Source organism: Centroberyx gerrardi, chromosome 12, assembly GCF_048128805.1.
Source record: "Centroberyx gerrardi isolate f3 chromosome 12, fCenGer3.hap1.cur.20231027, whole genome shotgun sequence".
Taxonomy (NCBI): Eukaryota; Metazoa; Chordata; class Actinopteri; order Beryciformes; family Berycidae; genus Centroberyx; species Centroberyx gerrardi.
Window position 1 is genome coordinate 25,101,116 of NC_136008.1, and position 27,566 is coordinate 25,128,681.

Genomic DNA, 27,566 nt, shown 5'->3' on the forward strand with positions numbered 1-27,566 from the left:
ATGAGTTTATTATTTATTGTCCAATATCTCTACACAGGAGTGTACCTTGGTGCAACAGTCAAAGACTTTAAGTGTCTTGTTGTAATACTCCAAACAATTAAAACAAACAAATCAGAGATGAGGAACATTTAAAATGTAAAAAAAATAAATTTGCACCTCTCCGTATTGTATTTTATTGATCTTCTATTATTCATGAGGGATGTGTTTGTTATTAACTTTTCCCCATGATTTTTTTTTCTTTTGAAACTCAAACCTATTAATTTCTTCAAAAGATTCCCATTTTCCCAGCTTTGCCACCATTATACATTTTTTTATTGTCCCAATCACATGTGTATGTGCTTAATTACTACAGCAGTCATGCAGTGTTCCCCGAACACTGCATGACTTGTAGACCTGTAGTAATTAAGCACATAATTAAGCACAATTAATCCCAATCACTTAGAATGTCTGCTGTTTCTGATAAAAAGTGCAGACAAAAATATCTAACAAAATAATCAGAATTTTCATTTTAGTAATGTAATCGCCCAGCTCTAATGTGAATACATTTTGTTTGTGGTAATGGCTGGGAAAGTCTGGGCAGATGAAGTGAAAGAGAAACACTTCTCTCTTCTGTAACGTAGCTCTTGAGAAAGGCCCTTCACTGCCAGCTGTGGTTGTACTGGGCAGCAGGTTGGAGTGTGTGTGTGTGTGTGTGTGTGACCGTCCTCGCCCTGTAGCTGCTCCCCTAGGCCTAGTATGCGCTCTTAACCAACTTGCCTGATTAAGGGTTAAAAAAAGGCATCTGCATACAGGTGGGCAGCCATCCTGAGCCCAGAGCCACACTCAGGGAAATATGTGATTCTGGACAGTGATGGGAATGTGAAGAGCTACCATGCTGAGGTTCTGGGCAAGCCTCAGAGCAGATACTGGGCCTCAGGCTGATGTCTGGAGAGCGACCGCAGCATTACCGTTAAGGTGCTGCTAAAGCTGCTGCTTTTAACTGCATCATTACTATGCATTGCTGCTCCTTGAGGACTTGTTTTTATGCTTATTTCTATGCCTTTTTTCATTGTGTGCTCCAGGCTGAAGTGACGGCAAACTCATTTCCCAATTCTTAAGGGTGAATAAGAGCAATGTCAGCAAACCTAACTTAGGCAAGATTCTTTGTTTTGTAGCTCTCCGACAAATGACAAAATAGTAGGCTGGAAAAAATCTTTCAAATAGCCTGAGTGAGTTTCAGCTTGAGAAGTGGAAAACATTTGCTTTACTTTGCTTTGCTTCCACATGAACCCAGTGCTGAAGAACAAGGAAGGAGAGCCATGATCATGGCAACAGATTTCAGTCTCCGTCTGTTATCATATGTTTAAAGTAAATCAAGTGTTTAAAGATGGCGGCCTCCTGGTTTGTCATCTTTACCTGTCCCGCAGAAATGCTTGGTGTGAACTACACCCTGGGATAGATCAGGGAGACTGAATGATATAAAATCAGCAGACTTTCATCCTTAAGGATTTTAGGAGTAGCCTAATGTGCGAATGAAGTCTTAAGTTCTTTCTTATTCTTACATATTTTTCAGGATTTTAGCACTTATTCATTTCTATTGAGAACTTTCTGTTCCTCTACAAATCTCTTATGATTTCCTGATGTGCTGTCCCGATCACTGTCAAGGACTTCGGGGTCAAACGTGTAATAAGCAAGTCCTGCGCTTTGGCTATTGAGGAGGCTACCAAGATCAGTGGCATGGCATGTCAGGAGGAGAAAATCCACATCTTCAGGACTCGTGCCTGTAAGTCCTTCAGTAAGCTACATTTTGCATACATCAACGCAACAAATTATAACCTTTCACTCACTTGGCACACAATAGTCTAATTTTAGTTGTCAGTCATTCAGAGAGAGAAGAACTACTATTTGATTCAGAGTAGAAAGTTTTTAGTTAATTTTCCATGTTGTCATATATACCTATTTAATAATACATATACCAAAAAATGTACAAAACTTTAATTTTCTTCTATTTTCATAGCAAAACTCCATTACTTTTCCATCCTGGAAAACAGTGTAGTTTTACTGGCATACCAATAGGTGCATATAAAAATTCCAAGCAATAATCACAGGTTTTTGAACAATCCCCTCTCGCCCTTCCCATCATATAACACTGCCTTTCTCTCCCTAATGGAAACTGCTATCCCATCAGTTTACACCGTCAGCCACTTTTGAATGATCCCACCCCACATTATGTCTCGCTCCAGTATTCTGTTTCAACCTGAAATATGTCAATTTATGGAAGCAAAACTCTAAAAATGACATTTCATTGCAACTTTCATTGTCCTTTAATAGGAATTTTTAAACTTGTTTTTCAGTTTTTATTTCATGAGGTCATTCAGGTATGTTGAATGTCATTTATTACAAGGGTTTCTCACTACTAAGGTATGCTTATATACATTCTGCCCCGCATCCCAAGAGGAATTGTTTGGAAAATCCCACAGCTGTACTGCAGGATAGCTGCAGCGTGGATGATAGCAGCGGGGACTCCTACAGTGGCTAATGATTGTGTGTCACTGCAGTGCTGTGTGAAGCCCAGAGGCTGATGAGAGACATAGAGAAGATGCTGGACCAGCTGAAGTCAGCGGGCCGCTCCAGCCGCAGCCGCAGCCGCAGCAGCAGGGTACGCATCTACTGCTACTGTAGCTTTTAGGTTATGGATCCACCAGACAGACGCCTCTATTTCATTCCTTTCATTCTGTGTTGTAAAGCGCATTGTAAAACAGCTAGCAGTGTGTTTCATTCACTCGCAGTGCGGAGGTCATGAGTGGTCAGGTTACACGAGTTCCCTATGGTTGCATAGCAACACACAGTTAATTCCCATTCTCAGCTGCAAAGCACTTCTGGTGGATTTGTACCCTTACTACAATTTCCTCAAAGTTTTCATTGTAGTGAGAATTGTGTAGAAAGGATCATCTCATTTTCTCTCTTTCTTTCTCTCTCTCCCAGACATGCACGCACACACACACACACACACACACAAAGGTCTCCCAGGATTTGACCCAATGCAACCACATCTCTGTCTCTGGCACCCCCATATACACACACATAGAGACGCACACATTCGTACATGCATGCACACATCCATACTCCATCACTTTCTTCATTACATATACAGCGCTGCTATAACGCTGATGGATGTACCAAATGAGCATGTGTGTGTAGACTAGGCTTTGTCATTGCTGAACCACGCACAGCGTAGTCCAGCGTGTGTCTTGTTGTGACAGGAGATCCAGCAGGAGTGTCGGCACAGCATAGAGGAGGACGGAGATGCCTTGATCATCGAGGGCTTCCGGTTCGAGAGCGCGGCCAGCAGGGAGGAGCTGGGGAGGCTCGGTCCGCGGCCCGGTGCAGGCGGAGGCCGGGGCAACATATGACTGACGGCTGCCTGTTCGGTCCCATCACAACAAGGTCGACAAGGTGACGGAGGTAACGATGACAGACGGAGGCGGCACACGATAAGAACAGAGAGACAAAGCCTGTAGGCAGGAGGCATTTAAAGATCAGCTCTTTGAGAAATGATACATCTTTATTAATCCGTGCTAGTCATGAATGTTTATTTATGACATTAACTTTGTTTAGCACAATGAGTTATTTGTTAATTGCTGCTCATTCTATAATATTTGATATGACTGTTTGACAGTTTTGAGTTTGCCAAATTTCGCAAACCTTTGAGTTTACCATTTGAAAGTATGGAAATACAGTTGTCTTTGAGTGTTGTATTTCTGATAGGACTATATTACAAGAGAATGCTATGAATAAAAGTAGGCATGAGGCTAATGTGTATGGGGAAAGAAGTCCTGTTTAAGCCAGCAGAGCAAAATTTGCAGTCGCACAAGTGTGCTACTAAAATAACAGAAGGTCACTGGCAGTGCACACTATTGCATACAGTTATGTGTGCTTTATTTCATTCAGAGTGGAAGCCCTTAACTACAGTATGAGTCACACAGTTACTGTGCCTCTGTATACTCCGGCACAGTGCGGAGGTGAGCTGAGGACATCTCCATGGCTTTCACAGAGCTGTTAGACGATTCAGTCGGCTCCCTGTTTGTGGCCTGCTGTACCTCCTTCTGCTCCCTGGAATCACCTCCGCTGCTCTGGTTTCATAACGCTTTCACAGCTCACCCTGCTTTTTAGTGCAGAAAAGAAAAACAGAATAGTAAATCACAGTGCTCTATCAAGATGTGAAGGTCCTTAAGAAGTCTTACAGTCTTAAAATGTAATAATCTAAGCTCAAGACCTTTCAAAGTTCTTAAATATAGTTAAATCTTGCAGCAGAGGATGAAGATGAGACAGGCTGAGAGGTCGGAGGTCTTAAAAGTGTTGCTTTTTCTCAGCGCACTACTTTTCTAGTGACAAATCTCCCTGGTTGGACAGACACATACTTTACTGCATTTTTTTGGCAGTAAATGCTATTTCTGGGGGGTGAAATTGGTCTTAAATTTTATTTGAACATGCTGACATAAAAAAAAAAAACATCTGAAAAAGTCTTCGGTTTAACTTGCAGATACCTGCAGTCACCCTGCTGTATATCACATCATCGAACCACAATACTTCTATTACAAAACACTAATGTTAATATTGTTGTATGCTAAGAACTGTGATAATGTTGTCTATCAGCTGTGAAGGGGAATTAAGCTAATTGGTCATGGAGCACATTTGGTACTTTGACTGATTACACAGAGCTTTTACCATTCACTTTACCTCAATGCTCAATCTGATCTGTAAAATCTCACTGCTAGTGTAGTTGGCAGCAGAAATGAAATTATGGCTAATGGCCATCATATGAGCATTGACCTGATTGTGTCAAGGAAAGCATAATGTAATATTAGAACAATATGCTTATCATGACTTGTAAATACCTCATAAAATCCCTGTGAAAGATGTTGAGAGGTAATTTTGTGCTGCTACAGGCTTTTTTTGTATAGCATAATGAGCTGCACTATCAGCATCACTAAGTCAACTTCATTTCGATAACTTAACACATTGATAGCACTGGGTAAGTAGCACCATTAGTTTGCTTGACATAGAACTCAACTGGCAAATCTTCTCTTCTGGCAAATCTTTCCTTTTGTTAACAAATTGTAAAATAATTCCCAGAGATGGTGAAATTGAGAGACATTAAAATGAATCAGTCTCAGTTTGCCCCGTAAAGCCCTGTGGAAGGCTGAAAGTAGGCTGTTTGGTTCTGAAATGAACAAACGAGACCTGCCAGTAGATTAACAAGTGTCAGAGCATCAATGTAACCAATTAACAAACTCCCAATTAGAATGTCTGCTGAATGATTAAAGGCAGAAGTTTACCAAGCATCAACATACTAAATAGACTGACATAATATATGCAAATAAGGTCATTATTATGCATGTGCTAGTTCAGTGCCCAAATGAAGTGCTTGTTTGGAGCACTCGGGATGTGTTTGCAAGCGTGAGCTCTGTGACAACATATTACAGAAATAATGGTCACTTGAAAAATCTAATTAGTTTTACATGGGGATCCATTTGGCTGTAGGCTATAGTATTTGTTGGTATGCTAAGACAGTTTGAATCGTATTTATTAACCACTCAAGGCTATAGCATAGCAAGAAATCCCTGTCCCCCCAAGATATATATTTATAGCTATAGGAAAAAACCAAAAACTAATAATAGAACGCTGGGCCTGTACACACACACACATACACACACATATGCATCAGCATGCAGACGCGCACACACTTGCACACACATCCTGTAATCACGCCAGTTCCTGAAGTGGTAGAAAACAATTCAGCAGATGTTGAATTAGTAATGACAGAAGTTGCAGATTGACTGTGTTGATTGTCATGTTTTTGTCCTAAAGTGCAGCATGAATTATTTATGTGGTACAGCCCATGTAATTAGATGTTGATGGGAAAAGACTGGACCAGGAAAACTTGAGTGCTCACTGTGATTTGGAAATGATTAATCTGTCGCCTATTCTTTAATCATTTTTGACAAATTTAGGACTTTGAGCCTCTCCAAACTGAAATGGCTGCGGCTGCCACTTCTTTACAACAGCTTGCTGTGCAAGAATAACTGCATACCTAGATTGCCTCTGTTGTATTGCAATGTATCTTTGAGTTTGTGGTTGCAGTTGTGATTTGTTTGGGTAGTCATTTCATGACTGTCTTTTTTTTTTAATATGAACATCTGCTAGTTATAAATCTAGATTGATGCAGCCCACAGAATGAAGCAACATCAAGTGTGCTTGCTATGATCATATTCTACCAGAAGAGGACAGTGTTTCTTTGTCATTTCATAGTCCTTGGACTTAGTGCCGGTGCATTTGGCACTCAAGCGATAATAATAGATGGCAATGAGACAGACATTCAGAGGCATATGAAACCCAGAGCTTGGCTCAGTCCAGAGGAGTAGAGGTGCGGTTGAAGGTTAGACTCTCACCCAGTTGCCTTTCACTGCGTCTAGTAAAACTGTGAGTTAGAGCATTATGAAATGAGTTGAGAGCACAGACATACACAATATCCTCGCCCATTTCTCTGGGCATAGAAGAACGTATCCACCTATTAGCTTAATCACCAGTGAGACATATGGATGGTGGAGTCACAGTATACCACCTTTTAGCAGTATGAGCACCTTCTCAGCAATACAACACCCCATCAACTACTGCTGCACTGCTGCAGTTAAGGTTAAGATCAATGATGCCAATGGAATGGTCATATATCACGCTGCTGTCTCAGAGTTGTTTCACCCTCCTGAACCAAACCACACCAGCACAAACAAGTCAAACCTAGACACGGCCCCGGCCTTTCTCTCACTCCGTGGGGAAGCTGCTGTGTCAAGTCTGTGCCAAAATTCTATACTTGGAATGTGTGTTGCATGTAAATTTGAGTTGTGTCTGTAATGTTTTCCTTTGTGCATGTATTCTTTTACGCATTTCAAGTAGATGTGCAGCTACAAGCCTTTTTTATGCAATCACAAATGTGAATGTAATTGTGCAAAGATTTTACAGATTCACATTTGGATTTATTTGTCAAAATCTACACATTCGCAAACGTTAATGTGCAGCTACAAGCTGCAAAACATTTGTGAACCTCGCTGTATGCGTTCAAAAAGCATGCATCCCTTCGAGCCCCTAGGGAAGTTTGACAGCCTTGGATGTTAAGTGGTGGAGACTTGTCTTCTTTCAATGGTGCATCAAGCTGCACGGGGAGGGATGGTGTCAAAAATCAGACTTTGGATTTTGGTTTTCACTAGGCCAGTTCCCCAACATGTTAAACAATTTGTTCTTTGTATTTTAGACTGGATTGTTGCTAAACGCATATGGTAGTTGTTTCCGTGTTGGTTGACAAAGTACCTAAACCTAACAAGCAAATCCTGACATCCTTGCATCTGACCAGAGGTTGTATGATATCCTGTGAGACTGAAAGGATGCCTAAACTCTGCGAGGCTCTCGATCCTAGCAGGCTTTTTGAACGTAGAGTTTACGCGACCTCCAGTGGTCCGATTGCTCTCGGCAACGATCAGGGTGTTTACCGTCCTTCAAAACTGCATTGAACTGAACTGCATTTTCCTGCTTACCCATTCACTACAGACACTGCAGCCATGTGATCAGGAATCGGCCTTCTTTAGACAGCACAGAGGTCAGCCATATCCAAGGCCCTTGTCTGTGTGTTGCTACAACAGAGGGCATCCCTCTAGACTGAATGAGCATCGCTGCAGCAGGGCATCCAAGGCCCTTCCTTTGTTTTTGGTGAGCCAATTAGAGAGAGATAGCATCTGCTGTGAAAGGAGGACAATGGCTTTTTCAGTGTGTGTGTGTGAGTGCATGAGTGTAAGTGTGCGTGTGTGCGAATATGCGTGCAGGGTTGTGTGTGGGTGTGTGTATCTGTAGGCAAGTTAGTGTCTGCGTGAGCGTACGTGTCTAGCTATATGAGTGTGTACAGTATGTGTGTGGAATAATAATAAAAGAGAGAGGAGTAGAGTATACAATGGAGACTGGGAAACAAGAAAACGACTGCCTACCAAGTATGACAGACAGCATATGGCTTCATCTGCTCTGATTCAGCTGAGCAACACACACACACACACACACACACACACACACACACATACACTAGCAGCAAATCACCAGAGAGGCAAATATAAATTAGAAGAAGACTTCCTGCATTTATGCGCTGAGGCACAGACAATGGTTGTAATTAAAAAGTCACCGCTGTTGAGTGACAGTCTGGCTCATGCACAATTAGTTTGTGTCCTCACTCCAAGTTCTGTGGAACTTTTTCGACAGGAAGTGTGGTGATGGTTTCACAGTAGGCCATAACACTCTATCTCTCCATAGGACCTGGAGGTCATAAACCCCTACCTGCTGCTGTCTAGAGCTGTACAGAGTTTGATGACTCTTCTTTTCAAGCTAAGGAGTAAAGAGAGAGAGGTGTGTGTGTGTGTGTGTGTGTGTGTGTGTGTAGCAGAGCTAGCTAGCACCCCTGGCTTGGCCAGCCGGCTCCACCATATGGCCACATTTATCATGTATCTCGCTATTCATTAAGACTGCCCTTGCTGGCTGCAGAAGCGCTGCTGGGGTCCTCCGCCTCACCTCAGAAAGACGACTGACTGCTGACTGCAGTCCACTGTCCAGAGTTTTGGCTGTGAATATAGTGTAAATTTATATGCGATAAAACGCCATGAACCCAAGCTCATTTAACTTTACAGGCGACCTCATTTTACATCAGAAAACATTTGATCAAAGTGCACTGTTTGAATTCAATAATTAATAATTCAAATCTCATTGTTTATTGTCCCCAATTATGTAATATACTGTTTTAAAGCTCTGAATGCAAAGATCAATAATCTATGAAAAATAAAACAAAATATCTCCCACAGTGTTCTCCCATGTTGGGTGACATAGTTTTTGCTACTCTACAAACACATAACGGAAAAGTATTAATAACAAGCACATTGCTTAAAAACATTGAAATGTTATGATGACTAAGTGTAGCTGCTGCCCTCACTGGCTGCAGGAGCCTCCTCAACTTAGAAGGACTGACTGCATTCCTGTCCATCATTTTAGGATATATCCTCTTTTCATTTTATTATTAACAAAGAATTACTTCAAAACGTGGCTCTCAGTTGGGATGTTCATTACGCTTGGCAATTTTTATGCTCGCCACTAGGTGGAGGGCTTCTATATGTTGGTTTGTCCGTAAGGAGCACGTTTTGGAGGGACAGTGTTCATTGACTTCCATTCATTTTGGATGCTCATTCGCTTTCATTCATATACCTGTGGCAATTACCTCCACTGGTCAGTAGATGGCGCTGTCTCAGTAGTATTTCGCATATTTCAGGTCCCATTCCAAATGTTCAAAACGGACCGTCCGTTGTGTGTTTAGTGTTTGAGGCGGGCTGTTGCCATTGTTGTTGGTTAGCTTGGCTATCCTGTCTGTCTGTTGTGCTGCCAGTTGTAATAACTGCATCTGAATGGAGGGGAGAAATTTTATTGTCTCCTTTATCGTTTCATCTCAGGTAAGACTCTCAGATATTATACTTCAGCTCTGACTCATCTTACATGGCTAAGTCTTAACGAAGTTAAACAGGTTTTTGTCATAGCACAATGTTGTACCATGTAAATCCACAAATCCAAAATGTAAAATTTTCTGACATGCATGGTGGTGATTAATGCTTACCAGTGATTACTAATCAATAATCAATATGGCGTGACAGTCATATTTTGGTGTTATTATAATATTGTTCCTAGCTGCCAGAGTTCCTTATGTGAAAAATACATCACAAGCTTTTCTGAACACAGGGATCATTTTTGAATTCCCTAAACAGGAATCTCGAAACATGTAGCTATTACAAAAAACAGAGCAAATGATACGTTTGGCATGACAGTCTAGACATGATGCATTAATGGATGATTTCCTCAGTCAACTGTAAATAGTACTGATTAACACATCAGTCTTGCTGCCTGAGCTGACTGTGGAGATGCAAAATATTTTGCTGAGCGGGGGTTTGCAATTTGATCCCCACTAGATGCAATGTGGCTGATTGCATGTAAGTGATGTGCAAGTCAACTTTGACGTTATAAAAAACTTTCGTAGGCTACAGCAGTGATTCTCAATGTTTTTCATATCAAGGACCCTAATTTAGTCCACATTAGAGCCACGGACCCTGATGAGATTTTGTCTCTCGGACCCAAATCTGAGAATATTTTTGTTGTTAGATATGATTTTGTCATGTCATGTCATGTATTCCATGACTATCTGTATTGTAAGTAAAGACATAACAGTGGAACTATGATCAAAACAGTCATTCTTCTACATTCTCTAATTGTGTTAAGTTCTTGTAAATGAAATAATGGTGAAGTTTAACAATTCATCAATTTGCTGGGGACCCGCTGGAACCCCCTCAAGGACCCCTGGTGGTCCCCGGAACCCACGTTGAGAACCACTGGGCTACAGCACACAAATAAGGTACTTCTTAGATGTGTTCGTTTTATTCGTCTGAATTACTACTTTTCAAACATAGAAAAGTGGAGCAGAGATGACAATGAGATCCCTAAGCCTTCAACAATGTACCTGAATTTCCCCTGGTGTCCATGGTGGGTGGTGAAGTAGCACTCAGTATGCAGTAGGAATACATTGGAAGATATTTCTTCCAAAATGAGATATCCACCACTTAAAATGGCACCCACTCTCCTATATTGACTGCTGCCATGAATGTTAAGCACATCATGGGTTAGTTATTGAAGTTTGGAGTCATCTTAAGACATTTGCTTATAAAATAGTTAAATGTTTTTGAGGACAGAAGCAATCATATTTGTTTAAATATTGCCTTCAAATGAATTTACTGCCAGGGTTGACAAATGCATATGCCCAATATATGGTGCTTGGTTTTTTGCTTTTCTGTGGGTAGCCTTGAAATAAAAGTGGCGAGACATTCAAGGGGAGCTGTGTGTGTGTGTGTGAGTGTGTGTGAGAGAGAGAGCAAGAGAGCGTTTGTTGATGCTTTATTGTTTTTTAGTAGGAGACATGCAGTGTGTACACCATGCCCATCTAGATTCACCTCCTCTGAGACTAAAATCATTTATTGCTCATGTGTGATCAGCTTAGTACAATTGCCATACTTGGGATTGATACTAGCTGTTACATTGGGCAGCTTTACAGACAAAACAGGTGGTGAGCTTGAGACTACTAAACTAGTTTCCACTTGTTGAGCATGTATCTGCTTCCATCCACTCCTCGCTGGTAGCAATTCCAATTTTCCAGTCAAAGAATTTTGTGAAACTTGCAGAAAAGTCATTAGGCCATATACAAGGTAGAGCGATTCCTCTGCTGTTTCCTTCTAGTTTCACATATAGAGAGGGATTTTAGAAATGGGGGCATAGTGTTAGATGTAAAGGATGTCTTGGTTGGATTGGTCTATACACAACTGCATGTAAACGGCCTGCTGTGAATATATTCCTTTTAGCATAAGGGCAATAACTTGTGGTCAGGCACTGCACTTGCCATCTCTCTTAGTCACTAAGTTAGTGCCAGCAGGGATCTTTCACTTGGTGGAGCTTTGTGTTGGAGAGTGTAGAGACAGATGTTGTTACAAATGTGTCCCTGTTAAGCATCAAAACATCACACAGCGTTATGACTTAACTGCCCTCATAAGATCACCATGTGGGAGAAGTATGACTTTCCTCCTTTCTTTTTACACTCCTCCTTTGTTCCACCCTTCTTGTCGCTTTTATCTCAGGATGAAGTCTTTGAGTTCCTCTCCCCCTCTCTCATCTTGTCTGCACGTCTCTCTCTGTCTCTCTCTGTTCTCGGTGTGACAGTTTGACAGTGTGACAGTGGCGGAGAGACGTTGTCTTCCTGTGTTGTGGGGGGGGGGGGTCGGGGGGGGGGTGTCAGCAGGAGTGAGATGTCTGTCTAGGCACCACTGATTGCTCTGTGTGTGTGTGTGTATGTGTGTGTGGCCATGCTTGTGTGGATGTACTGTTTGTGTATGTGCATCGGTGGGCTTATGTCTGTCTATGTACTCTGTCTATGTACTTGTGTATGCGTGCTTGTATCAGGTGTGTGTGTGTGTGTGCATGCATCTTGGCGCTGTCAATCTGCATTTGCTTCACTGTATATCACAGTTTCCAAAGCCTCGAGGGAGGAGTTTTCTCATTCCCTTGTTTTCCTCTCTCCTCCATCCTCTCTGGCCTATAGGCTTAGCTGAATACAGCTGTCTGACTATCTGTATCTGGAACTAAACGTCTCTTACTTGTTCCTGACAGACTCTATTACCAGCTAGGAAGCTACAGTATAATGATGTAGCTGACAAACTATTTAGTAACACGGAGGTTGGTTTTATCCTGACTGGAGCACCTTCTGTTTGATTTGAACAATGTCTGTTTGATGTTTTGGTTATGTTACACCCCCTGGACATGCAGACAATCTTTGATTTCTTATTTATCAACCACTTAGTCATAAAGCTCAAGGTTTGAGCTGAATATTACAAGGCAAAATCCCTCTTTGTTGGACCTCCCTGTAAATGAAGACTTGGTAGTCTAGAGCGTCAAGAGATTACATACTGCTTTAGTTTAGGCAAAATAAACCAGCTACACAAAGCATATATAATATATATCTGATATAAATAGTCTGTGAATGTCACTGGCTCGCGGGCATGCTGAGGCAGCAGTATAGGGTATGGCAGAAGTGTGATTGAAGCTAAGTGCCTTACTTAAGGGCACTTCAACAAAGCTGGTGATTCTTAAAGGCGATCTGATGCTCGCTGCTCACTGTGCAGTTGCTGCTTCCCGCCCTGCTCTCGGCCGCCTCTTAGCCTCCGCAGATGAGATTACTCATCAGCGATGTGCAGCGGGGAATCGGCACAACTGAGGAACGGAGTAGGATTTTGTTAGACATCCTGTCAAACCACATCAGTGCGTGCTGTACTGTACATCGCTGAGGCCGTAAACTCAGTAAGCAGACTGAGCAAACTACACTAGAATCTCGTCTATGCAGATACAGAAGTCTCACTTTTTACTGCATGCAACAGCAAATTCCAATTTTGTTCTCTTTTCAGCTGTCAGACAGCGCAAGGAATAATGTGGCCAGTTTCTAGAAGAACATAGGTTTCCTGTGCCGGTTCAGTTCTTGGAGGGTAGTGGAGGGTGAACCCACCTAAACTCAGTTTACCCACCTGTTTTACTTGGAGAATAGAGCCTACTCGCCTTTTTAAGTTGACACAAATCTTTAGGACATAGGACAAAATTATATGACAAGAGGGTATTTAAAGGGGAAAGGCATAAATTAATGCTTTTCTGAAAATACAAGTGATTTTTGTTTATATTGGTGGTTGTTTGCCTTATGATGATCACCAACTGCATGTCATAGTTTATCCACCTTTTTATTTTGCCACTATCACTGGAAACTCTATTTGGAAAAGAGAAGACTGCACTAATATGTAGGAGCAATTCTGGTTTGATGCAGGGTGCAGGTTACCACTGTATAAACCAAAAGCTGAAATAACAAGCAGTTACTTATGAAACATGCATTCACACACACTTGAAAAGATGTTGTACAATAGAGTTTGCAGCTGAAATGCTGGATACATTAGTGAGGAAGAGATTCATTGAATATATTTCCACATTGCTGCATTTTCTGCTCATATCCTTGCTTGAATAATAGACTGCCCTATTCAGATGCCTGATGTTTGGATGGACAGGGTTTGTAGAGCCATCCAGGTGGCAGAGAGACATGCTGGGGCATATGTAACACCAGAGGACTGGGAGGATGTGTGGATCCAGATAAGGATGAGAGGGAAACCATGACCTTGGCATGGTATTAATAATGACAGACTTGGTCAGACGTTTAACTTTGATGACAAAAGAAGCCCTTATAACTGTAAGGAGGGAAAACCCTACGAGGGTCGTCTCCGCATCCTGAAAGTGAAAAACCAATCAGATTGTGTGTGTATGTGTGTGTGGCTGTGTGTGTGTGTAAAGGGGTTTTCAGCTGCGGTGGAATTTCCCTGATCTTTGTATTTCTATCGGTGGAATTACCCCTCAGGACACCTGATGCTCCATAGCACATGTAACACACACGCGCACACACACACACACACACACACGCACACACACACACACACAGGCTGTTTGTCTAATACTGTCTCTTAGGTCAAAGCCTTGTTGTTAGGTCACAGACATGCTCAGATATCACACGAATATGAAGTGATATTAAAAAGACAAAAAAAGCAAAGTATATTGTATGCTACATGAATATTTAGGCCAATCAATTATGAGTCGACTTCTTTATGCTCTTCTTTCCAAGAGGACCTACAAAGTTTTACTATGTCTTTATATTTTGGGTCATCTAACAGTAGAAAAATCATCATTTATACTGTTTATATCCACAGAGAGATGCCTCAAACCTTTTTAAATGGACTCCAATAAAGACCCACAAATCCAACAGTGTGTTCCTTTGCCCCATACTCCTCTTTAGATGTGAAATCAATATCACAGTGTGGATGAGACAACACTAACAAGGCAACAAGACGCTCTCGCCTTTGATTGTCATATCAATTTTGTGTAGTATAGTGTCCTTGTGTGTGTGTGTATAGTGTATATAGTTCATAAAATTCCCGTACTGAACGCATAGAATCAGGACTCTGTATGTCCATAGAGTCTTATGCTGATTCTAAGACATCAAATGCCTTATGCGCTATGGTGTTTGAACATGTTTTCTATACAGTGCGGGGCCTTAATCAAAGCCAGGTTCAGCCATGCTGCGGGCCCCCACACTGAGACTGTGGACTGGAGTATGATGTTATTTTCCAGGCTGAGCTAATTGTCTCCGGGGCTCAGTTCTCTCTCGCTCTCTCTCTCGCTCTCTCTCTCTCTCTCTCGGTTGCAGTCGGACGTAGCTCTGTTACATGATGTAGCCGCGGGGCCCTGGGAGGACTCTAATGAAGAGTTATGAGAAGCTGGATGCCTCTTGGCTGTTGAGAGAGCGAGAGAGAGACGTAGGGAGGATGCGGAGGGATGGAAGGGTGAGGAGAGGGATGAGAGAAGGATGGGGGGAGAGAGAGATGGGAGGGAAGCGGGGCGGCGAGGCAGAGATGGATTGAAGGAAAGAAAAGTGAGAGGGAGAGGGAGAGAGGGCGGTTATGAGAAGAGAGACCCAACACCCTTGGGGCGCCCTGCAAGCCAAAAGCCTGTATCTGCAGTACACAGTCTTGCAGCATCTACACACACACACACACACACACACACACACACACACACACACACACTTTACACACAACGTGATGTTGTGTGTAAATAGAAGGAGACTTGATAGTGGTGCGAAATGCAGATCTCATCTTATCGAAGTCTAAACTTTTACAGCTCCTCCAGGGAGAGGCGGCCAGTCCTCCGTAACCGGGACATAGCTGCAGTATTTGCATTTTTATATAACGTTTGCGGGCATAAGCCTGCTGGCCGGCATTATGGTGTTACTGTCCTTGGAGTGCTAACATGAATTATCCTCCGATTGCATGAGTCGGGGTGTTTATGTCGTCTCTCCCTCAAGGCCTCTCCGCATCCATGATTCACTTTTTCAATCCATCTCTCTCTTTCCCTCCGTCTAGCTCTCCCTCGTTCTACCTCTCTGTCTGATAAATTTCCACTTTTATAGTTATTATCATTTGTGGATGTTCAGTTCTCTCTCTCTCTCTCTCTCTCTCTCTCTCTCTTTCTCTCTCACTCACACACACTCTCTTTCTTTCACTCTTTCCCCGCACTGTCATGTTTTCACCCTGACTCTTAAAATTTAAAAAGCAAATGTCAAGATTTATTCCGTGTCTACCAGTTTCCAAACCATTCAGCACACAGCATGTCTCTGCATATTGTAGCTAATTAAAGTGTAATCTCCAGGTTTTGTTTTTCAGCCACATCGTTTGCTACAGAGAACTCCTGTAAATGAGCATGTAAATATGGATTGAGCGTTGATCTTATTATGATCTAGACTAAAGTACAGCATGTTTTTAAACAACACAGATGTAGGAGGGCTTATCTTTTTTTTCTTTTTTTTTTCACTGAAACAAGCAATTGATCACGCATCAAGGACCTATAAGGATAAATGTTTCTTATTTATACTTACCAAAGTAGTCCATAGAACATTCTCTTTAAGTTCAAATACTCCTCACCTATTACACCGACTGTTTTCACATAGCATGATTGCCGTGTGAAGTTCAAGACCAGGCAAAAGCAGCCGAACCGGTAATCGCTATTTACATGAATAACAGCAAGGAGCGGAGTCCACAGCGGCCGTTTCCTCCGCTCCCTGCTTTGTATTGAGATCACATACATATCAAAACGCCCTCGCCTCCCCTGTGGTCTCCGCCATTCCACTATATGGATGACAGAGCGGCTTCAACCATTCTGATTTTAGATGGGGTTGACCGGGTCATGCCCGAGGAGGGTAGAGGGAGGCTCTGTCGGTCCCTTTTCAGGGGAGAATCCTTTCTTTATGGTCCTCTCTTCATTCTGCCTTCGCTCCAGTCTAAATGTCAGCCGGCCTGAGCGAGAGAGGGAGACAGAGAAAGAGAGAGAGAGAGAAAGCTGAGAGGGATCTGCAGTCTGCTGGGAAAATGCCATTGAAAGCAGCGTACATGATGACACACTTCCCCCATTCAATTTGATGAGCTATTGAAAAGCAAGATGACATTTTGCAATAATACACCATATAGCTCCAGAGTTTAGCGAGATGAAACATTATTCATAAATATGTGATGCCTGGCATTTATTGATGTTTGCGGGTTGATGCACTGTCAAATTATTCTCGGTTTAGGTTAGGAGTTTTATTTGTGAGGAAATATACTGTGACAAAGTGATGAACCATGACAGGCTATTGTAATCAGCTATACAAGCGCATTGTTTGGTCCAAGGAATGTAGACAGTCACAGTGAAGAATATGATTTATAAGGCCTCTCCTGCCACATGTAATTATGAAAAATGATGTGTGTGTGTGCACGTGTGATTGTCGCAGGTTACAGAACACCAAGCAGTCAGTATAGGCGATAGCGCAGTGGCCTACTTACAGGGGAAATTCTGCTATGTCAGCCTGCACATAAGCCTGCAAAATCAGTTTTAGGTGACGAGAAAAAATGATTTAGTTGACACGGCGTCCCGAGAGAGAAAGTTTGAAAACTCCTGCAGCATGTAATTATGCAGAGGTGTGTGTGTGTGTGTCTGTGCGTGCAGGTGCGTGTGTGCGTATGTGTCAGGTGCAACACCAACAATGCCTTGATTGGGGAAATTAGTTTGGCTTCTGGAGAACAGCGGGGGAGATCATGCAATTACGCTCGCCCTCTTCCCTCGTCTCCTTCCCTCCATTTTTACCCTCTTCACCTCCTTCTCTGCGTCCTCCTCTCCCATCGTTCCCTCCCTCCCTCCCGTCAGAAGAGGAACGCGCGTTATTTCCTTTTATGTCCCCGATGCGGTGTGAAGTCCCCGTGAAGGGTAGTAGATTAGCGCCATTCTCATCCAGATAATTGTAACAGCTGCAGTGATGGCGGCGCTGCCGACATCTGAAGCCTCTCGTCTCTGGAGAGACTCTCTGGCTGGTGGGTTGCATTTCTGTCTCTTCAGATCAACCCAGCTGGAGAAACACTAAACAGGCACATTTTATTCACTAAGGGCCCCCACGGATGTTCTGGCTGCACAATGCTCGAGCCGCAGTATCAACCGAGTATTGACTGTATGGCGTTCAGTGGGACGGAGAGGCTACCGTGGGGGGTTGAATTCAATTTTACAGCACAGAATACACGGCTGTTGTGATTGGAGAGCTGGCAAAGCACAGCGTGAAGTCTATTTGCTAGAGCTGTCTAAGTATGTTGTTGTTGTAGTGTGTGTGTGTGTGTGTGTGTGTGTGTGTCCAAATGTCTCTTCAACAACAGAAAACGTGGAAAAGTGGTCACCTAAAAAGAGAAAATACAAGCCTTATTCATAACAATGCTATTTTGAGAGGTTCAGGTTAGAATTACAGTTAGGTTAAGGGTTAAGATCAAGCCATGTAGTGGTGAAAGTTAAGTTAGGGGTTAAGCAACGAATGTGCAAGAGTGGGATTCCCACCCATTCTGTAAGCACAATGCATGTGCTACTGCATGTGTGGGGCAGTTAGTCAAAGGTGACTCATTTCCAGGGGATTGTTGTGTTCCTCTCTCTTTCTCCTCCCCCTCTTTACTCCAAAGTGTTTTTTTTAAATGCTTTGGCCCTGACTGCGCTTCACTGGAAGACCGGATTAAATGTTCCGCCAAACAGATGAATGTCTATTGTCATTCCCCTCATTTTCCCCCCCCCTCTTGCCTTATTTATGCCCCAATTATTTCTAATTGACACTACAATGAGAGATGCACACAGGATTTCGGCACAGAACACTTTCTTCAGCCAATTTTTATTTCTGAGCTACCAAAGTCGTCTTTTTAGAGTCGGAAAAAAGTGATTGAAGACAGGCAGGTGGTCCGCCCAAATGACGACTACAAATGAGAAACTTGGCAGGCAAAGCCAAAATCACCAGCGTTTGCATGGTGGCTACTGTTGTTTTCCAGCCCTGGATACACAGTGTAATGATAAGTGGATCTTAATCTTCAAAGGGAAAGCAGTAACATGATCTAACATAAAAGGAAATGGAATATGTGGTGAAGTATTGCTACCCGACCCATTTTTTCCACACACTTCTCTTCATTAGACATCACATTTTTGTGACTGTAAGGCGTCAAACAAACGTAAACTAATCAGGTTTTAATGTAGGCTTGTGAAATATAGTTTTTAGTGAAAGCGCGATCAACTGCAGCATTGGTGAATATTTGAAACAACCAATGGATTTTTTTCTTGGTGCTCTGTTTCAGTCCCGTAATCACTGAACTCAGTTGCAGGGCATCAGCCAGCATCATTGGCAGATCTGCCAAACTGCCTGTGTGCTGTGTTTGCGTTGGGCGGGTATCGATTTTGTGTTTGTCCTGGTCAAACACTGTATTTTTCGAACCCAACGCTCCACTGCGAACTGGACCGAGTCGCTGGACAGAAACAGAGGACACGGGGTGAGAAACAAGCGAGAGAGGTAAAAGAGTGCATGGAGGAAGAGAAGGGGGAAAGGAGAGTCAGGAGGAGAAAAGGGGGTCAGAAGTGGAGCTGAAGAAGAATGATGAGAAATAGGAAGGCGTTTTCACAGAACGCACGCCCTCGCTACTCGGAATGTACTCTCACTTTCTCCCTCGTTTCCCGTCTTCCACTCCAGTTTTCAGCAGAACACACTCTTCCGGAGAACACACAAACTCCTCACCTCCAGTAAAGCAGACAGGATTTGCGTGCCAAACACACACCCCACCCCCACACACACACAGACACACACACACACACACACACACACACACACACACACACACAACCCACATCCCCTCCTCCCCTCGCTGTTCAAGAACATAATTACAGCGATAATTTGGCCTTGTTTGTTTTAGTACTCATTCATTATTACATCCTGTATGCACCGGACAGCTAATGAAAATACAGACACACCGCTCAGAGAAGAGGCCTAAAAACCTGAAGGAAAAAAAACATTAAAACAACTGCCAGACAAAGTATAATAGACACCAAAGCTCTTTTCATGTTCAAGGATGCCAGCCGATATGGGCAAAAAAGAATAAAAGACAAAAGAAAGACCGATAAAGATGAGTTGGTACTTAATCTTAGTTGTTGACTCGGCGGTGTCATTTTAGGGAAATGAGAGACAGAGGGAGAGTAAATGACTCTCTTAATGCTTTGCTTTGTCTCGGAGTGAAATTACAGACTTCCCTTCATTTCAACATCGACTAAAGACGCTTCAAGATCTAGACAGGCCAAATTACAAAGAGGAGCAGCATTCTCCAGAAAAGTGTTTATTGTCCTCCCTCAGTTTTAGTGGTGCTTTAAATATAGCCTTGTTTTTGCCTTTGATATTGCTGAATGTGACAATGCTGGGATGTAAAGTGTGAGCACAGGAATGAGCAGCGAGGCTCTGTAGAGGCAGAGCACAACAGAAGGCAGTTAGGATGGAACATTGTCACTAGAGTTTGATATGGGTTTTGAACGGTGATAGTGATACCAATATTTTTAGATTGAAATTGTTGATAGCTGGTATTTTGTGCCAGTATTCAGAATCTATAAATTTGACCATGTTCAAGCCCAAAAAAGTTGTTGTTGTTGTCTTCTTCTTCTTCTTCTTCTTCTTCTTCTTCTTCTTCTTCTTCTCGCTAATTATTATTCATTCATACTGGTGTGGAATCCAATCAAAATGTCACATTAGAATCAGTTCAGGTTAAGAGCTTCCCATAGACAACCAGTAAAGTATTCATCAATTATACAAATATGTAATGAAACAAACTGCATCATATCCATCATATCAGAGGACGATATTGACAGGCCAATATCAGATTTTTAATAAAAGGACAATATTGGCCAAGTATAACAGGACCCAATAGGTTTGCAGCACCATGCCAAAAATAGCTACAATGACAGAATAAAGAAACATGCAGAGGAAGAAAAACAAATCTTGTGACGTTTCATTCCGTGGTGGAAATATGTGCAGCGATTAATCTTCTTGGTAGCTTAGACTCTATAGGCTTCTCTGTGAGTGAGTCAGTCACCTCTTTAAGATTTAATAACTTCCAAACCCACCTATTAATCTAGATGCCACCTAAAGCTATGTGCCATCTTATGTCTTTCGCTTTCACCAGTTTGCATTCCCAGCAGAATTAAACCAAAAGCTTACACAGCGCAGCACAAAACAGCCACTGCAAAAATGGCCACAGATGGGAGGCAGGATATCAAGTGAGACAAAAGGACTGCCACAGTTGGGGACTGCATTAGTTGAACTCCTGACTAGATAAATTGCAGACTAAGCCCATCATGAAGCACTACTCAGTCTCTAGGACCCAGGGGAGCTGTTTTAGTCCGCGGGGACGTCCCCCCCATTTATTAAATGATTTTGCCGCAGTTACATAGCTGTATAAATGTCAGCCGACATGAAGGGGAAACTCCATTTAAAGCTTGTCAGCGAGATTTATCAGGGTATTAAAAAGTTTTAAATGTGCTGTTTTTAAGGCAGCTGCGATGTGTCATACGGCTCCGGAGCTGCGTGTCATTGCAGGAGACTGAGCAGATCTATTTAGCAAATAAACGTCTGTATAGATATAAGGGCGTACTGTCAGATCAAGAACACTCGTATTACAGAACATTATGTTATGGTAAACTTACCTAGAAGCCACAGATTTCTTTGTGCACAGTTAAGGCCAGCTACATTACCACTAGCCATTGAAACAGGTAGATTTAGTAGAACATGTTTACTTTGTGTTTTGGGAGAAACTGAGAATGAGCTTCATTTTATGTTCTATTGTCCGGCATACGTTGATCTAAGAAATGTATTTTATAGCAAAATTACCTTTGTCTTTATGAGTTTCTTTTGGCTAGATGATTATGAATAGCTTGAACTATGTTTGAACTATGTTTTAGAAGTTAGGTTAGTTTCCATATTGCTCGCTTCATTTGTAAAGCATGGCAGGATATTCTGTTTGTGTGATATCTCAGTTTGCTGAATCTTTTCTTACTTTTATGACGTACCCCCATGCAACTAATTGGCAGTGTCATGTAAGTCCATGTGGGCTGGGCACCTTGTGTGTATGACACTTTAACAAACTAATCATCCTCATCGATATACCTTCTGCACAGGCCACCAGAATGCATTGATCCAAAGATATCCATAACCACTGGCATCCTTAGCACATTCAAATGGAACAAGCTATGGATAGGTTCGATCAGTCTGTAATTACTGGGCATTTGTAGAATGAAGTATGATTTGCAGAAGTCTTCATATGATTCAGTTTGTTCAAAGTTAGTCACTGGTAATAGCGAGAATTAACTGTTGAATTATATGTCATTGTTTGTAAAGCATACCTATTAAACTTATGCAATTGATACATCTACTGTACAGCCATCAGATAGTATTACACAGAGTGTTTTGAAGTTCTGGTATCCATACCCCCTATAGTGACTTCTGGGAATATTTTGATGATTGCATTGCAGTTGTATTCCACTATGAATACATCTTATGATTTGTTGGCTTTACCACTTTAGATGATATAGAGCTGCAAAGTGAGATGAGACTACTAGACTAACTTCCAGATCAACAAACCTCCAAGGCGTAATAAGCATGCCATGTGAGCAATTTTAATTAGAGCAGCAAAAATATACACAAGCATTAATGGGGTTCAGGCTGGAGGAAGCCAATGAAAGAACAAAAAAAGGAGAGGTGAAGATCTATGGAGATAAAAACCAAGCCAAGGTTTTGATGGAGTAGGCTGTCAGTGTCAGTAAGATATATTCATCTAGCCGTATGAAGAAAAAAAAACAGTAATTGCAAAAGAGAAATAGACCTAGTTAGGGTGCCTTTCTGTATACTCCACTGTAGCCTACAGACTCTCTTGTCATACATATTTGGCGCTGACTACATTTGGTGACAACTACATATTTTTCGTTGACTAAGCACAAATGGCCCAGAACTAGGCCATGACTGACCCACACTTTCCAGACAAACCAAGCTCATATGTTCCACACACTGCATAGCTAGTCGTCTGGTGCATAACATGAAATTATGACAGCAGTGTCATTTTTATGAACCTTATATTAGAATTAGGGCTGATGCAACAGAGCCAACTGCGGGATTTCCGTCATGGTGACTGCCATGAGCATCATAAAAGTCCCCTTGGCGCCTACACACACACACACACACACACTGTTCTCTCTCTCTCTCTCTCTCTCTCTCTCTCTCTCTCTCTCTCTCTCTCTCTCTCTCTCTCTCTCTCTCTCTCTCTCTCTCTCTCTCTCTCTCTCTCTCTCTCATACTCACGCACATAGCCACAGACTCAGGCTGTGGACCAGTGGATTTATGGTGTGTGAACAACACCATTTTTTTTTATGGGGGCCTTAGACAAACAGTGTTTGGAGCCAGTTGATCGTTATGCTGCACATTATCCCATTGGCTGGAACACATTCCTCTCTTAGCCAATAACATTGGCTAGAACTTGGTGATAACGATGGACAGCGGACCAGACACTCTAACTTTGATTTTATATCTACTCAAAAAACAAAGGGGATCACACGCAAAGGCATGTAGAAAAATCTCATTGCATTTTTTGTAAAAAGGAGACTGGAGACACACCGAAGAAGACTTTTTGACCGAAATGTGTGAACATACACACACCGACAGTAAATGGATACAATGTGTATACAATAATGATCAAGATTGCAGACACTCATACAACCATACACACACACACATGCATGCAAACAAGCACAAACCTGTAAGCAAGCATAATGAAGTGCAGACACACACACACACACACACACGTAGGCAAGCATGAATAAGCATACACATACAAACACACGCATATACATACACTACATGGCCAAAAGTATGCGGACACCCCTTCTAATTAGTGGATTTTGCTATTTCAGCCACACCCCTTGCTGACAGGTATATAAAGTCAAGCACACAGCCATGCAATCTCCATAGACAAACATTGGCAGTAGAAGGGACCATACTGAAAAGCTCAGCAACTTTCAACGTGGCACCGTCATAGGATGCTACCTTTCCAACAAGTCAGTTCGTCAAATTTCTGCCCTGCTCAACTGTACGTGCTTTTATTGTGAAGTGGAAACATCTAGGAGCAACAACAGCTCAACGGCGTCAAGTGGTCGGCCACACAAGCTCACAGAACGGGACCGCCGTGTGCTGAAGTGCGTAGCACGTACAAATCATCTGTCCTCGGTTGCAATACTCATACGACCAAGTTCCAAACTGCCTCTAGAAGCAACGTCAGCACAAGAACTGTTCGTCAGGAGCTTCATGAAATGGGTTTCCATGGCTGAGCGGCCTCACACAAGCCTAAGATCACCATGCGCGATGCCAAGCGTCGGCCTGAGTGGTGTAAAGCTCACCGCCATTGGACTGGAGCAGTGGAAACATGTTCTCTGGTGTGATGAATCACACTTCACCATCTGGCAGTCCGACGGACAAATCTGGGTTTGGCGGATGCCAGGAGAACGCTACCTGCCCAAATGCATAGTGCCAACTGTAAAGTTTGGTGGAAGAGGAATAATGGTCTGGGGCTGTTTTTCATGGTTCGGGCTCAGACCCTTAGTTCCAGCGAAGGGAAATCTTAACGCTACAGCATACAATGACATTCTAGACGATTGTGTGCTTCCAACTTTGTGGCAACAATTTGGGGAAGACCCTTTCCTGCTTCAGCATGACAGTGCCCAAAGATCCATACAGAAATGGTTTGTGGAGATCGGTGTGGAAGAACTTGACAGGGCCTGCACAGAGACCTGACCTGACCTCAACCCCATCCAACACCTTGGGGATGAATTGAAACGGCAACTGCGAGCCACGCCTGATTGCCCAACATCGATGCCTGACCTCACTAATGCTCTTGTGGCTGAATGGAAGCAAATCCACGCAGCAATGTTCCAACATCTAGTGGAAAGCCTTCCCAGAAGAGTGGAGGCTGTTGTACCAGCAAAGGGGGGATCAACTCCATGTTAATGCCCATGATTTTGGAATGAAATATGCGAGCAGGTGTCCACATACTTTTGACCATGTAGCGTATATACAAGACAGACACACATCCAACACAGACACACACACACACAGTCATGCGCTCCTCAGTGGCAGGTGCAGTGAGTAATGTGGTGCGGGAGGAGACAGTGTCCTGCATGGTTGTTAGCGTGAAGAGTCCCATGATGGTCTATGGAGAATGGGAAATGTCCCAAGGAATTGTCAGAGGCTAGCTTTTGACTTTGAATATTTTCCTCACAGAAACACATTGGATTGCACCATAAGTTACATGAAACAGTTAAAAACTATAGGACATCAATCAAATTCACAATATTATCCCAATCACGTGTCAAGTCATGTAATTAAAAGTTCAACGGGTTTAGTATCTCCAGTGTCACTTTTCAGTGTCATGCAACAGCGTCAGCCACATTGGTCATCATTGTAGAAGTCATACAAAGGAGCCCTACCCATTGATCTGAAAGGTTGCTGATTGGCCAGAGAAGAAATTCATTTTAGCTATCGTCAGTGAGGCCAGACTGACTGCGTAAGAAAATGAATTGAAAGTGGGCCTTGCCAGAGATTCGGGGTCTGCTTTCGGTCCATCTTTCCTTACCCTCTACATTTGCAGGGTTCATCTGTCCTTTACAAACGGTTCTTCACTCCTCCAATGGAGCAGACACCTTTACATCTGACTGGCTTGGCTAATTCAGTTAACACAGAAACATTTTATCAAATAAAAGTCCTAGCCTGGGAGCTTAATTAAATACAGGGGGGGCGGCGAAGTGCCTGTGTGTGTGTGTGTGTGTGTGTGTGTGTGTCTACACATCTGCGTTAACGTGTGTGTGTGTGTGTGTGTGTGTGTGTGTGCTTCTCTATGCCTGCATAGATGAGTTTGTGTGTATGTGACTGCAGGTGCATGCATGATTCAGTTTGTGTGTGTTTGTGCTCGCATGGTTGTGTGTGTGTGTGTGTGTGTGTGTGTGTGTGTGTTTTGTAGCTGGTTGCTAGGCGAGGGATGAGATAAAGCGTTTAACTGAGACACAGGAGATTTCCAACTTGCTCTTCCGTTGAGCTGCTGAATACACAATAGGAGGGAGTTCAGCAAAGTTCACATAAACCACTTCTGACTGCTCACTCAATGCTACATGAATATGGATTTGTGCTTGTTTAGTGTATTTTTTCACAAAATGAATTAATTATTCAAAAAACACCTCGCAGCCAAAACAAATAGGCTAAAATGTTCATGCATAAGGTTGGGGCATGCATGCCCCAAAGAAGAACTACCAACTTGACATCCACACAGGGGGTACAAGCTTAGGCAGAAGTTAAACTCAATAATTTACATATATTTATTCAGAGTCAGCCCACAAAAACAGAAGCTAATGTTTTGACAAAATGGTCTTCTTTAGGGCTGTGCCTCTGCATGTGCCGTTTTCATACCTGCAAACTAGTCGCTTTTCGGCGAAATTCGGCGTTTTTAATTCAAAATATGTCATCCACGTGAATCGTGTAGATCCGAAGAGTATTTTTTTTTGGGGGGGGGGAGTCTGAGGTATGAGGTCTGCCAGCAAGTGGCTAGCACAATTTTCCATAGACTGGAGTGAGACCAGAGACGGTTCAGAAAGTTGTTGTTATAGAGCATCTTTGGTGAGACACGTCTCGAGTCTTCTCATACAGGCAGTTGCGGTCTGGTGGTCATTTGGCCAATCAGAACCAAGATAACTGCTTTGTCGTCTTTTCCGCCACGATCTTGCGGTACTACAACTATAATGGACACTGGTTTTAAGGTAACGTAATATGCTGTTTAACTAACTTGAGCTGCTGAATACACAATAGGAGGGAGTAACTAGTTGCTAAAGTAAGGTTACCGTGCTAATGTTTTTGCCAAAAACAGAAAGTTATGATTAATTTGTATAAGACAGTGGCCAAAACAGAACTTTTAAGCATTTCCAATGCTTTGTTTACATGTTAAAATCACAAAAAAATTCTTCTGGGGGAGAATGCCCCCAGACCCTACTACAGGGGTTTGGTTTACAAACATGTCACCTTTTTCACCTCTTATGAGTTTGCAGGTCTGTTTTTTAATGTCTAGTGTTAACATGTGAAAAATTGCTAGAAAACAACAAAATATATGACAAATATATGCTGGGTAAGTCAAGAAGCCAAAAGGGCTTATTCAGTGGGGACAGCCTACAGTATGTATTCTGTATTCTGCAATCTATATACACACTATGAAAGGACGCTTAGGTGGAATGATGGAACCACGACTGAGGCAAATGTGTGTGATGGCACAAGCACAGGGTGAGGACTGGGCTCTGGGCTCTCTTGAGGAGTTTGCTTCAGCCATCCACTGCCTCTCCACCAAACAATACATCTCCACCAACCTCCCATCCCTTCCACATCAGCTTGGAGAGGATGACACTGGAGGAGTCAGGGATCCCCTACCAGGATGCTGGTGGTGAGGTAGTGGCTGCACAGATTTCCAGCCCTGAGGAGATCCTCCAACAGGTGGTGCTTGAGAAGCTCTGTCTACCTTTCGAAAGCAATGGCTCACTGAGACCAGTGCTACCAGTCCTGCTTCCTGGTCCTTTCTCCTCTGATCCTGCTCCTCCCTTTTTTCCCTTTGAGCTTTGAGTATAGCTGAAAACCGAGGGGCGTATTGGACCTAATGAATGAAAGCGCGGAGGATGGTCCAAGCAGCAGTAAAAATGAAATTCAATACATTCTGGACCTGCAAGAAAAACTCCATCACATGGGTCAAATACAGGAGAATTTGCTCCAGGCATAGGAACATCAATAGCACCTGTATAACCGAGACAGAGACTGTTGAGACTAGTTTCACTGGGAGATAAAGTGCTTGTAGTGGTCCCCATTTCCAGAACTGGTGGTTCCAAAGACATCCAAGCCACCACCACAGAGACAGAGGGTGGTGGTGCGGACCCAACCATACTGCTTGCCTGGACACAAATGA

General features: G+C 42.7%; 1 pseudogene; it reads left to right on the forward strand.

Annotated features, from left to right (window-relative positions):
• The first annotated feature begins 1,366 nt into the window (after nucleotides 1-1,366).
• Nucleotides 1,367-27,566, forward strand: LOC144541939 (uncharacterized; annotated as a pseudogene).